The sequence below is a fragment of the Schistocerca cancellata genome, chromosome 4, assembly GCF_023864275.1.
Source record: "Schistocerca cancellata isolate TAMUIC-IGC-003103 chromosome 4, iqSchCanc2.1, whole genome shotgun sequence".
Lineage (NCBI taxonomy): Eukaryota > Metazoa > Arthropoda > Insecta > Orthoptera > Acrididae > Schistocerca > Schistocerca cancellata.
This window is the reverse complement of record NC_064629.1, coordinates 139,860,327-139,870,436: the sequence shown is the minus strand read 5'-3', so window position 1 is coordinate 139,870,436 and position 10,110 is coordinate 139,860,327. Positions and strand designations below refer to the sequence as shown.

At 42.9% G+C, this 10,110-nt stretch overlaps 1 non-coding gene across 1 annotated transcript; it reads right to left on the bottom strand.

Annotated features, from left to right (window-relative positions):
* Nucleotides 1-5,920: 5,920 nt before the first annotated feature.
* Trnap-cgg (transfer RNA proline (anticodon CGG)) lies at nt 5,921-5,995 on the bottom strand. The gene has a single exon. It is a non-coding gene; the product is annotated as a tRNA-Pro (tRNA).
* Between the last annotated feature and the right edge of the window lie 4,115 nt (nt 5,996-10,110).

Sequence of the window (10,110 nt, the reverse complement as noted above, 5' to 3'; positions counted from 1 at the left end):
TGGTGTCAGTTCCGTCCAGCATTATGTCAGACATTAGTCGAATCCATGCCACGTCTTATTGTGGCACTTCAGCGTGCTCGCGGGGCCCTACACGATATTAGGCAGCTGTACCAGTTTCTTTGACACTTCAGTGTATATATTTACAACGCAGTTAAGATAAGAGCACATTGTCGAACGTCAGATAATGAGGTGCTTGCGATTGGCGGCTGTGGTGCCTGAAAATTCTGAGACATTTGTCATGCACCAAAGGCTGCTCTCCCTCAGAACACTGAGTCGAAGTCCTTCTCTCAGCTCAAACGTCTCCTGGCGAGTCTCGGCTATAAGTACGCTCCACAGTTATTATTATTTGGGAGCTCTGTGCACCAATGGAAGTCATCTTCAGAGGCCGACCAATCAGGTCCGTCCTAACGTCCTAATAATGCAACAGTCTCCCACCCATTTGTTACAAGGGACGTCTCTCGACTATCTCATATTTCCAACCACGCCCGTGACGACTTGTGATTGTGTTGCTCTTAGTTTGTGCACAACAGCGCTTGTAGTCTAGGAAGATGGAGGGGGGTATTAACACGTCAGTCAGTCGGTTATCTCAGTGAATAGTTGACATGTTTAGTATAGTGAGTCAGTGTTTTTATACATATACAGAAAAAACGTGCGAAGCCATTAATATTTAGAATGTTTTAAATATTGTGGCATCCAAGTTAAGGTGCCGTTATCCAACAGAAGACGGATAGCATAGAAGATGAAAGAAAATGACTTTATAGATGATAACGCGATTAATAATGTTCAAGATTGTAGTGCTAGTGGCAGTGATAGAATCAGTACTCCTCAAAGAGAAGTTAGCAGTTGTGATGAATCTTCACCGGAACAGAAATACAATTCTGTTAGTACTTTAACAAAATTTTCGGAAAGACATCTTGAACCTATTTATGATGATTATCATATGCCACGTTAAGTTGCGACCTACAGCACTTTATTGAAGAGACATCCCTCTAAAATAGAACAGCGGACGTCGAAGTAGTATTTCATTATGTGGATAAAAAGAGACGTAGTGAACATCCATATCGAGGAAACAAGGCAATCAGAGACCTGGATATAAAACAACACATTCCATTCCAATTTGACGTAGCAAGGAATGAGGGAAAATGTGTCCGTTACTGGTACCTGAAATTTTGGACAGTGCAAAAGCAAGAGAAATTAGGCACACAATCTTTAAATACTCTGCAGCTTTCATAGCACGTCTCAAGAAAAAATACAAAACATGCCGTAGACACGTTACTGCTTTCATGACAACTAGTCTGGGGCCCGTTTTGTCGAAGAAATAAACCAGAAAACTACAAGTTTCCAGACACAGCCACACAGCATTTGGAACACTGATCAAAGCTGATTTAACTATGAACTAACTTCTGGTGCGACAGTATATAAAAAGGGAGAAAAAATGAACAGTTTCCTTCTTCTCAGAACAATAGGTGTTGGACTCTAAATGAGTGGACACCAAACAAAGAAAACTATATTTGTCTTTAGGAAAAACTTTCTGCCCCAAAAAGGTAGAAAGGCTATAGGAGACGATCTTCTACCAGATATAGTACATCTGGTGTCTAACACAAGTTGGAAAATACCGAAAGATCATTTAAAATCCTTTTTCATGAATATTGTGAATGACAGTATCGCAAATAACCAGGGATGTAAACCACTTTGTGATTCTTGGAGTGTTCATCTGGACACAACAATAGCAAATGATTCATTTGCGGGTATAGAAATTGAATGCATGATCATTTCACAGAAAACAACAAAATACGTACAGCCCTTGGACATATATTTCTTCTCGCAATATAAAATATATGCAAGAAGGTAACAGACTCTATAAACACTTAGTGTAGTGACTGTTGTGGCGTATCAAGACAGCCACGCCACTCGGAAGTAGCCGAAATGCACGCGTTACACACGCCGGCTGGCGTGAGGCCTGAAACAGGATACGCAATGAATGCTATAAAGAAAAGTACGTAGCTGCTGTAATACTTAACTTTAATCCATCATTTGTATACAGCATTCTTGATGATACAAGTGAGACTCTCTCTAGAAATGGTTAATGGCGCCTTGCTAGGTCGTAGCCATGGACTTAGCTGAAGGCTATTCTAACTGTCTCTCGGCAAATGAGAGAAAGGCTTCGTCAGTGTAGTCGCTAGCAAAGTCGTCGTACAATTGGGGCGAGTGCTAGTACGTCTCTCTAGACCTGCCGTGTGGTGGCGCTCGGTCTGCAATTACTGACAGTGGAGACACGCGGGTCCGACATGTACTAATGGACCGCGGCCGATTTAAAGCTACCACCTAGCAAGTGTGGTGTCTGGCGGTGACACCACAGTGACTTCGACATTAAATTAGGAAATAGAATTTTCATAATGAAAATGCATTCTGTTATTCTTAATCAGCTGCCTGCTCCAGTACGTCAGCCTATGATTCAATATGCCTCGCTAATAGCTGGGTACAATAATATTGCACATGCTGCTGAATTCGAGAATATTATTCAAGTGGCATTTGATTTTTCAGCTGAAGAATGTTATTCTGATGACTGCCCATATATCGCTTTCGTGCAAGTGTGTCTATTGTGGTTCTGCCTATTGTTTCATTCATTTTGTAGAGGAACCTCACGCACATTTTTAAATTGCGGTAATAGGCAAAGTAAGAGTAACACAATCGAATGCTTTCACCGTCCTAAACAAAGTGGTACGTAAAGCTAATAAATACAAATGGAACACCGCATTCCTATTCGGGCCGAGAGACTGCCATTTTTAGTTTAAACACAATCAACCAGTCGTGAGAGTTTTTTAATTCTGGAGTTCGGAATCAAGCATTTCCTGATTCCCATCATCTGTCCTATTCTGCCACACCTTCTCCAGATACACAGAGCGATTTCTCTTGTCCCACTCTAGACTTTATTCATATTATCGAATGGTAACTGCTCTTGCTGTTTCTTAAGAGAGTCCAAGAAAAGTCAATAACATGGCGCCAGCGTGATGGCTGCGGGTCCCGTGTTCTTAAACACATAAATGCGGTTTGGCGTCCTGTATCACTCCACTTCAGAGATTGTATCTTTGAATGGCTTCGGTCTTGGCGTTTCCCAAATAATCGGCTTCCTGCGGAAGGCGGTGGGCCGCAATACTGCTCTCCCCCACTGTATGCTTGCGGTGCTTCCGTTTGGAGCCAGTTTACTACACATATCAAAAACCCAATACAACAGCCTTCCTTCGTTTAGGACAGAAAACAGACATTGCCACTTTGGCAGAGTTTAGTCTGCACACAATATATTGTTCCTCCTTCCTCTGACAGCGTGTGTCCTTTGACAATGCCTACAGTCCCTCGCAATGACCCGCCATGGCTGTCCCTCCTACTCGACTGGCCTCTGCCCAACCTGTACTCAGAAAGACTCTCTCACCATGAAGAATGTAATTAGCTACATCAGGCACTGACGTTAACTGTAATTATACTCGTACTGTCATTTCTAGCCTGGGTTTAATTTAGATTGGCTGTTTTCACTAATATATAGTACACGGCAGTTTTGACAAAACGATCGCATAACTGGTACGCCAAAAGTTGCAACAGACCCATTGGTCAATTTATCTCTTCTGTGTTGATTTCCCACGTCGATTACAAAAAATTACAACACTGACATTTACAAATATTACGTGGTTATAATTAAAGTATAGCTACTGAGGGAGGTCTACGGCAGCGAAACTTGCTACATATGCCAACGCGTTAATGCGGGACCAATTTATCCTGAAAAAAATAGTTACAATTTTGGCCACCCATTGTAATTCTGGCGCCTTACAGCATCTCATAGACGTCTCCGGTGCTCTTCTTTTTTCTTCTTCTTTTAGTGTTCAACCCTGAGGTTGGTTTGCATGAGAGCGCCATTCCTCTCTTCTGTCTGCCTTCCTCTTCATTTCCACGTATGTGTTACATCCAACGTCATTCATGATCTGTTGCATGTATGATATCCTTGGTCGCCCCCGCCGATTCCTTCCCGCAACAGCTCCTTCTGCTATTGTTCCAGTGATGTTGTTGTGTCGTAGGATGTGCCCTACAAGTTTGTCTCTTCTTGTTTGCATGTGCCTCCACAGAAATCTGGTTTACTGTACTCTTCTAAGCAGCTCTTCATTTGTTACTATGTCTCCCAAGCTGATCTTCATCATCCTTCTATAGCACCACATCTCCAGGGCCTCTAGCCGTTTTCTATCTTCTCTTCCAGTTGTACAAGTTTCACATCGGTATAGGGCCACACTCCAAACGAAAGCTTTTGTGATACGTTTCCTTATTTTCAGACTGATGTTCTTACTGGTAAGTTTCTCCTCCTATTAAATGCAATTTTGACCTTTTGTATTCCGCTCGCAATTTCTTTCCGGCTTTTACCATCCCTTGTGATTTTGCTTCCCAGATAAATAAATTCCTCTATCACCTCCAGCTCCTCTCTTCCAATTCTCATTGTCAGTGTTTCATATTCTGCTCCTGTACTGCATACCATCACTTTAGTCTTTTTCTTGTTTATTCTCATTCCATACTGATTGCATAGAATCATTTCCATTGTTCTGAGGACTTCCTCTAGATCTTCTTTTGTCTCCGTGACTATAGCAATATCATCTGCATAACGTAGCATGTCTATCTTCTGCCCATTAATTTTGATCCCCACCTCATAATGAGCAAATTGTAAAAGTGGTTCTTAATTAAAAAAATCTGCATTATGCCTTTCTCACTTGTCTGACCTTTTCTGACCACGTCCCATTCCTAATCCATAACATATGGGAAACATTTCTATACGTCTTCCTTGTATTAACAGCGCCAGATTTTGACTTGGTGGGCAGAACTGGAATTAATTCTTTTCCAACGTAACTCGCTTCTGCGTGTATACATTATAATATGTATCATGTTTCGCTGCCATACGATAATTACAGCCAACACTGGACCTCTGTGGTTAGCTGCACTTTGATTATAGTCACCGAGCACAAGTACATTACCAGCTATTAGACATTCACAATCGATCTCTTATGCATCTGAAACCAATCTTCGTATAGATGTATAAGCGCCAATGTAGTGTCTGCGTCACAGAAAGCCTTATCTTGGCTGCTTCCGAGAATGCCCTCTATGATTGCAACATATGCTGTCACGCTGAAGCACACTGGGGAGTGTTGGTATAGCCGAAAATGGTGTCGAAGGAATTTCATCAGCTCTGAAAAATATCATACTCTTCTTTGAAATCACAGTATCCTCGGCTCTAAGAGGAGCAACTATCGAAAACTACCATTACATGAAAGCGGCAACTGTACATACTAGACATAGTCATAAAGTCTTAATTATCATCTCGAAAAAATAAAGTTACCAAATTTTTTTTTTTCAGAACCGCTTCAGCAGTCTTGATAAACATTGCAGTTACCGTGCCAGAGTACCGTAGCACACCACTACAGGAGCCGAAACGAAATGGCGCCGCCCGTTGAGAAAGCAATACGTTTTCTGCATCTGAAGGGGAACAACACTGCAACAATGCACGCTGAGTGCATGGAAATGTACGTCAACAAGGCACTTTTTTTTCTTTTTTGAGTTTCGATTCCCCCCCGAAGGGAGCGGGCTGGCAGCAGCTTAGTAAGCCGCTCTTCAGCCTACAGAATTTGTTTTAAAAAGATGAAGATAATAAATAATAAAAGCAGGCGATAAAATCGGTGACTTAAATGGTAACATGGCTTAAAATCGTGGAACTTAAAACATAAAACAAAGGGTTGATGATGCTAATGAAATACATACGAAGCAGACAAGTAAAAGAATAGACAGACAATTAAAAAAACACGGCGACGGTATGGTTTCTGCTCGCAAGAGATATAAGATTTACACCGAGTGACAGCATGGTTTCTGAAACTTCCTGGCAGATTAAAACTGTGTGCCGGACCGAGACTCGAACTCGGGACCTTTGCCTTCCGCGGGCAAGTGCTCTACCAACTGAGCTACCCAAGCACGACTCACGCCCTGTCCTCACAGCTTTACTTCTGCCAGTACCTCGTCTCCTACCTTCCAAACTTACAGAAGCTCTCCTGCGAAGGTTCGCAGCGCACACTCCGCTGTAGAGTGAAAATTTCATTCTAGAAACATCCCCCAGGCTGTGGCTAAGCCATGTCTCCGCAATATCCTTTCTTTCAAGAGTGCTAGTTCTGCTAGGTTAGCAGGAGAGCTTCTGTAAAGTTTGGAAGGTAGGAGACGAGGTACTGGCAGAAGTAAAGCTGTGAGGAGGGGGCGTGAGTTGTGCATGGGTAGCTCAGTTGGTAGAGCACTTGCCTGCGAAAGGCAAAGGTCCCGAGTTCGAGTATCGATCCGGCACACAGTTTTAATCTGCCAGGAAGTTTCATATCAGCGCACACTCTGCTGTAGAGTGAAAATTTCATTCTAGCATGGTTTCTGTTCGCAACACTTTTGAAAGACGAATAACATCGAACATTCACTTGAACACTGCACTGAAAAATTGGCACAAATATGATATACCATAGCCGAGGGTAGATAGGGGAACCTGGACAGATGACGGGAAAGGAAAGGGTCAACAAAGCACCATCACATACCACATTTATTCCACGGCGCAAACTCTTTCAGTGTGGTCAAACTAGTCTTAATGACGAAGAACGAAGTGAAGAACCTTCTTTCTGTGAAGAACAGAGAATCACAAGAGAAGTGGAGGCCCTGATTCTCAAAGACCGGCGTATTACAATAGAAATGATAGCGTAAAAAGTGAAAATCAGTCATGGCTCAGTTTCAAACATATTGCGCGATATTTTTAACATGACAGAGGTCGCTGCCATCTGGGTTCCGCGACTGCTCACAATCATTCGAAAAGCTCCCCGACCAGAGGTAGCAACGGAAATTTTGTAGCTGTGTCAGGCAAATCCATATTATTTCTTCAGTCGCCTAATAGTCATGGAGAAGAGCTGCGTGTATGACAACGTTATCCAGCAAAGCAAGCAGAGGAACCGTGGGGATTCAGCACCACCGGAAAACACGAAGACCCTACCATCGCCGGATAAGGACATACTAAACTTTTTTTAAGAGTACCATAATGTGAAGCTAATATTTTATCCTCGTAAAGGCGAAACCGTCATTGGAGTAAGGGTAGTTTTCCTCCACGATAATGCACCAACTCATTCTGCACCCGGCCGGGTTGGCCGAGCGGTTCTAGGCGCTACAGTCTGGAGCCGCGCAACCGCTACGGTCGCAGGTTCGAATCCTGCCTCGGGCATGGATGTGTGTGATGTCCTTAGGTTAGTTAGGTTTAAGTAGTTCTAAGTTCTAGGAGACTGATGACCACAGCAGATAAGTCCCATAGTGCTCAGAGGCATTTGAATTTTTTGAACTCATTCTCCACAGGATATAGTCATACATCCTGCGTCTTTCGACTAGGAATATTTGCCTTAACCCCGTATTCTCCTTACACGGCACCCGATGCCATTTTTCTTCTCCTCGGATGAAGGAAACATTGCGTAGCCGGCGAATTCAGAACGATTACGAGGTGATTTTCGAGATAGAATGGTTTCTGACCACTCAAAATGCAAACTTCTACAACTATTGTCTCCGGTAATTAATCCATCGTTGGGAAAATGTGTCACAATGAAGGATGAACGCCGCGCGGGATTAGCCGAGCGGTCCAAGGAGCTGCAGTCATGGACTGTGCGGCTGGTTCCGGCGTAGGTTCGAGTCCTCTCTCGGGCATGGGTGTGTGTGTTTGTCTTAGGATAATTTAGGTTAAGTAGTGTGTAACCTTAGGGACTGATGACCTTAGCAGTTAAGTCCCATAAGATTTCACACACATTTGAACACATTTTTGAAGGGTGAACACGTAGAGAAGGACTAACGTCATCATCAGTTTTCATGGCCGCAGCTTGAATCTTTCGAGTTGATAATTAATACTTTATGACTAACTCTGGTCCTTTTTCACCTTCTCTCAAAAAACAACATTCATATACGAAACTGAAAATTTCTGTGAGAACTGTGTGTCCTATTACCTGTCTTTTTCTCTCCTCCTAAGTGGAAGGGGCTTACCAGTTCCGGTACACGACTTACAACTAAGGGAAACCTCCCGAAAACCCTGATCAGAACCGGGGAATTGCAACCATATTACTTTATTTCTGGGACATCATCCGTTGTTGAGGATGTTGCCTCCGCCAAAAATTAAATTGTTGTGTATGTGTGACGAGTGTAAGTGTTGTATGTGTGTGTATTTAGCACTGAGCAGAGTCAAGTGTTGACGAGAGAATGATCACCTGTAAAAGGTCTAAGAGAGGAACTTTTGCAGATAGAAGAAACAAAATATCGGTATAAGCAAAATATCGGTTTAATAGAGCCAAAAACGCACATATTTCAATGTCGCGACTTATCGTTGTAGTCCCCTCCGAATAGAATAATTCGGCTATGATACTGAACAACAAACTTTTGACTTTATACTGTCGCACGGCTATTCAATCCTCAAAAGTGCAGGTGTGGGATTTCAATGAAATAATCAAAGCAAAGTGGAACAGAACAACATTTACAGCTGACTTAAGCCGTTTCTTCACGTTCACCATCACTTCTGCATTCAAATAGTCCAGTGGAGATGAGAGTTTTTTACTACTGGACGCGCCAGCTTCGGGTACATCGTCTTCCTGTTCTTCAAAATCATCATACCTGTCAAGCACATCTTCATGCACGCTTAAGTCGTCCTCACCGTATCTGTGAATTATTATGCTAAACAAGATATTCGCGAATTCCATAATCTCGACCTCGATAACGTTTACATATTCGAATCCTTTTCCCTAAGAAGACTCATAGAATTAATTTGCCTCTCGATAACGACGGACACGCTTTTAAGTACTCGTTTGCCTCCGTAGCTGAGTGGTCAGCGTAGATGGCTCCCATGCGGAGGAAGACCCGGTTTCGATTCCCAATGCTGCCAAGAACTTTTTTCCTTGGTGGGTGGGTTGGTTCGGTATTCACTAAGCTTCGAGTCTCCAATGCTCGTTTTGTACTGTCGAGAAACAGGGGAGATAGTGCCACAGAAATGATACGTGAACTGGAGTGTCACTCATTAAAACAAGGGCGTTTTCGTTTCTGCGGGATCTTTTCATGAAATTTCAATCTCCATTTTTCTCCTCCGATTGCGAAAACATTCTCTTGGTACCCACCTACATAGGGAGAAATTATCATCACGATAAAATAAGAAAAAATTTAAGTGCTCGCACAGAAATATTTAAGTACTCGTTTTTCCCGCGCACCGTTGGAAAGTGCATCGGTCGAGAGACAGCATGACGGCCGTTCATTGAACCCTCTGTCAGGCACTTTATTGTGAATAGCAGAGTAATCACGTAGATGTAGTTGTAGATACTAGGCAGCAGGACAGATGCTGAACCGAGGTGACTGAAATGCTAATCACTTGCCGGCCGCGGTGGCCGTGCGGTTCTAGGCTCTGCAGTCCGGAACCGCGGGACTGCTACGGTCGCAGGTTCGAATCCTGCCTCGGGCATGGATGTGTGTGATGTCCTTAGGTTAGTTAGGTTTAAGTAGTTCTAAGTTCTAGGGGACTGATGACCTAAGATTTTGAGTCCCATAGTGCTCAGAGCCATTTGAACCATTTTTTGCTAATCACTTCTGCAAAAGATACTAATGTACATGTTGTATGAGTATGAACGTCCCAGCTCTAGTCGTTCGAGGTGTTCTGATTTTCCTGAACATTTTGATATTCCTGGCTGTGGCAGCCAGTATTTTATCTTGCTAGAGGCTGGCGTTGATGCTGCTTGATACACGTGAAGTAGCACATGGTGCAAAATTGGAGTGAGGTACAAGCAGCAGATGGTACAGTATGTACCATTTCCGTGAGAGAGTCCGCCAATTGTACTGCACTTCCTTCTGATTGGTTGGCACATTCGGGTGTCAGGCACCAAAACGCCTAACTTCTCTGATTGATTATTTATATACTTTTCGTTGTATTTTAACCAGTTTTCAGTATGACAATCTCTCACGTTACCCTACGAGTCAACCGTTTTTGTTCATTAAATTTCACTAGTTTTGAGAAACATAAGCGTAATGATATTACAACCGAAGTGCTTCTGACACCTT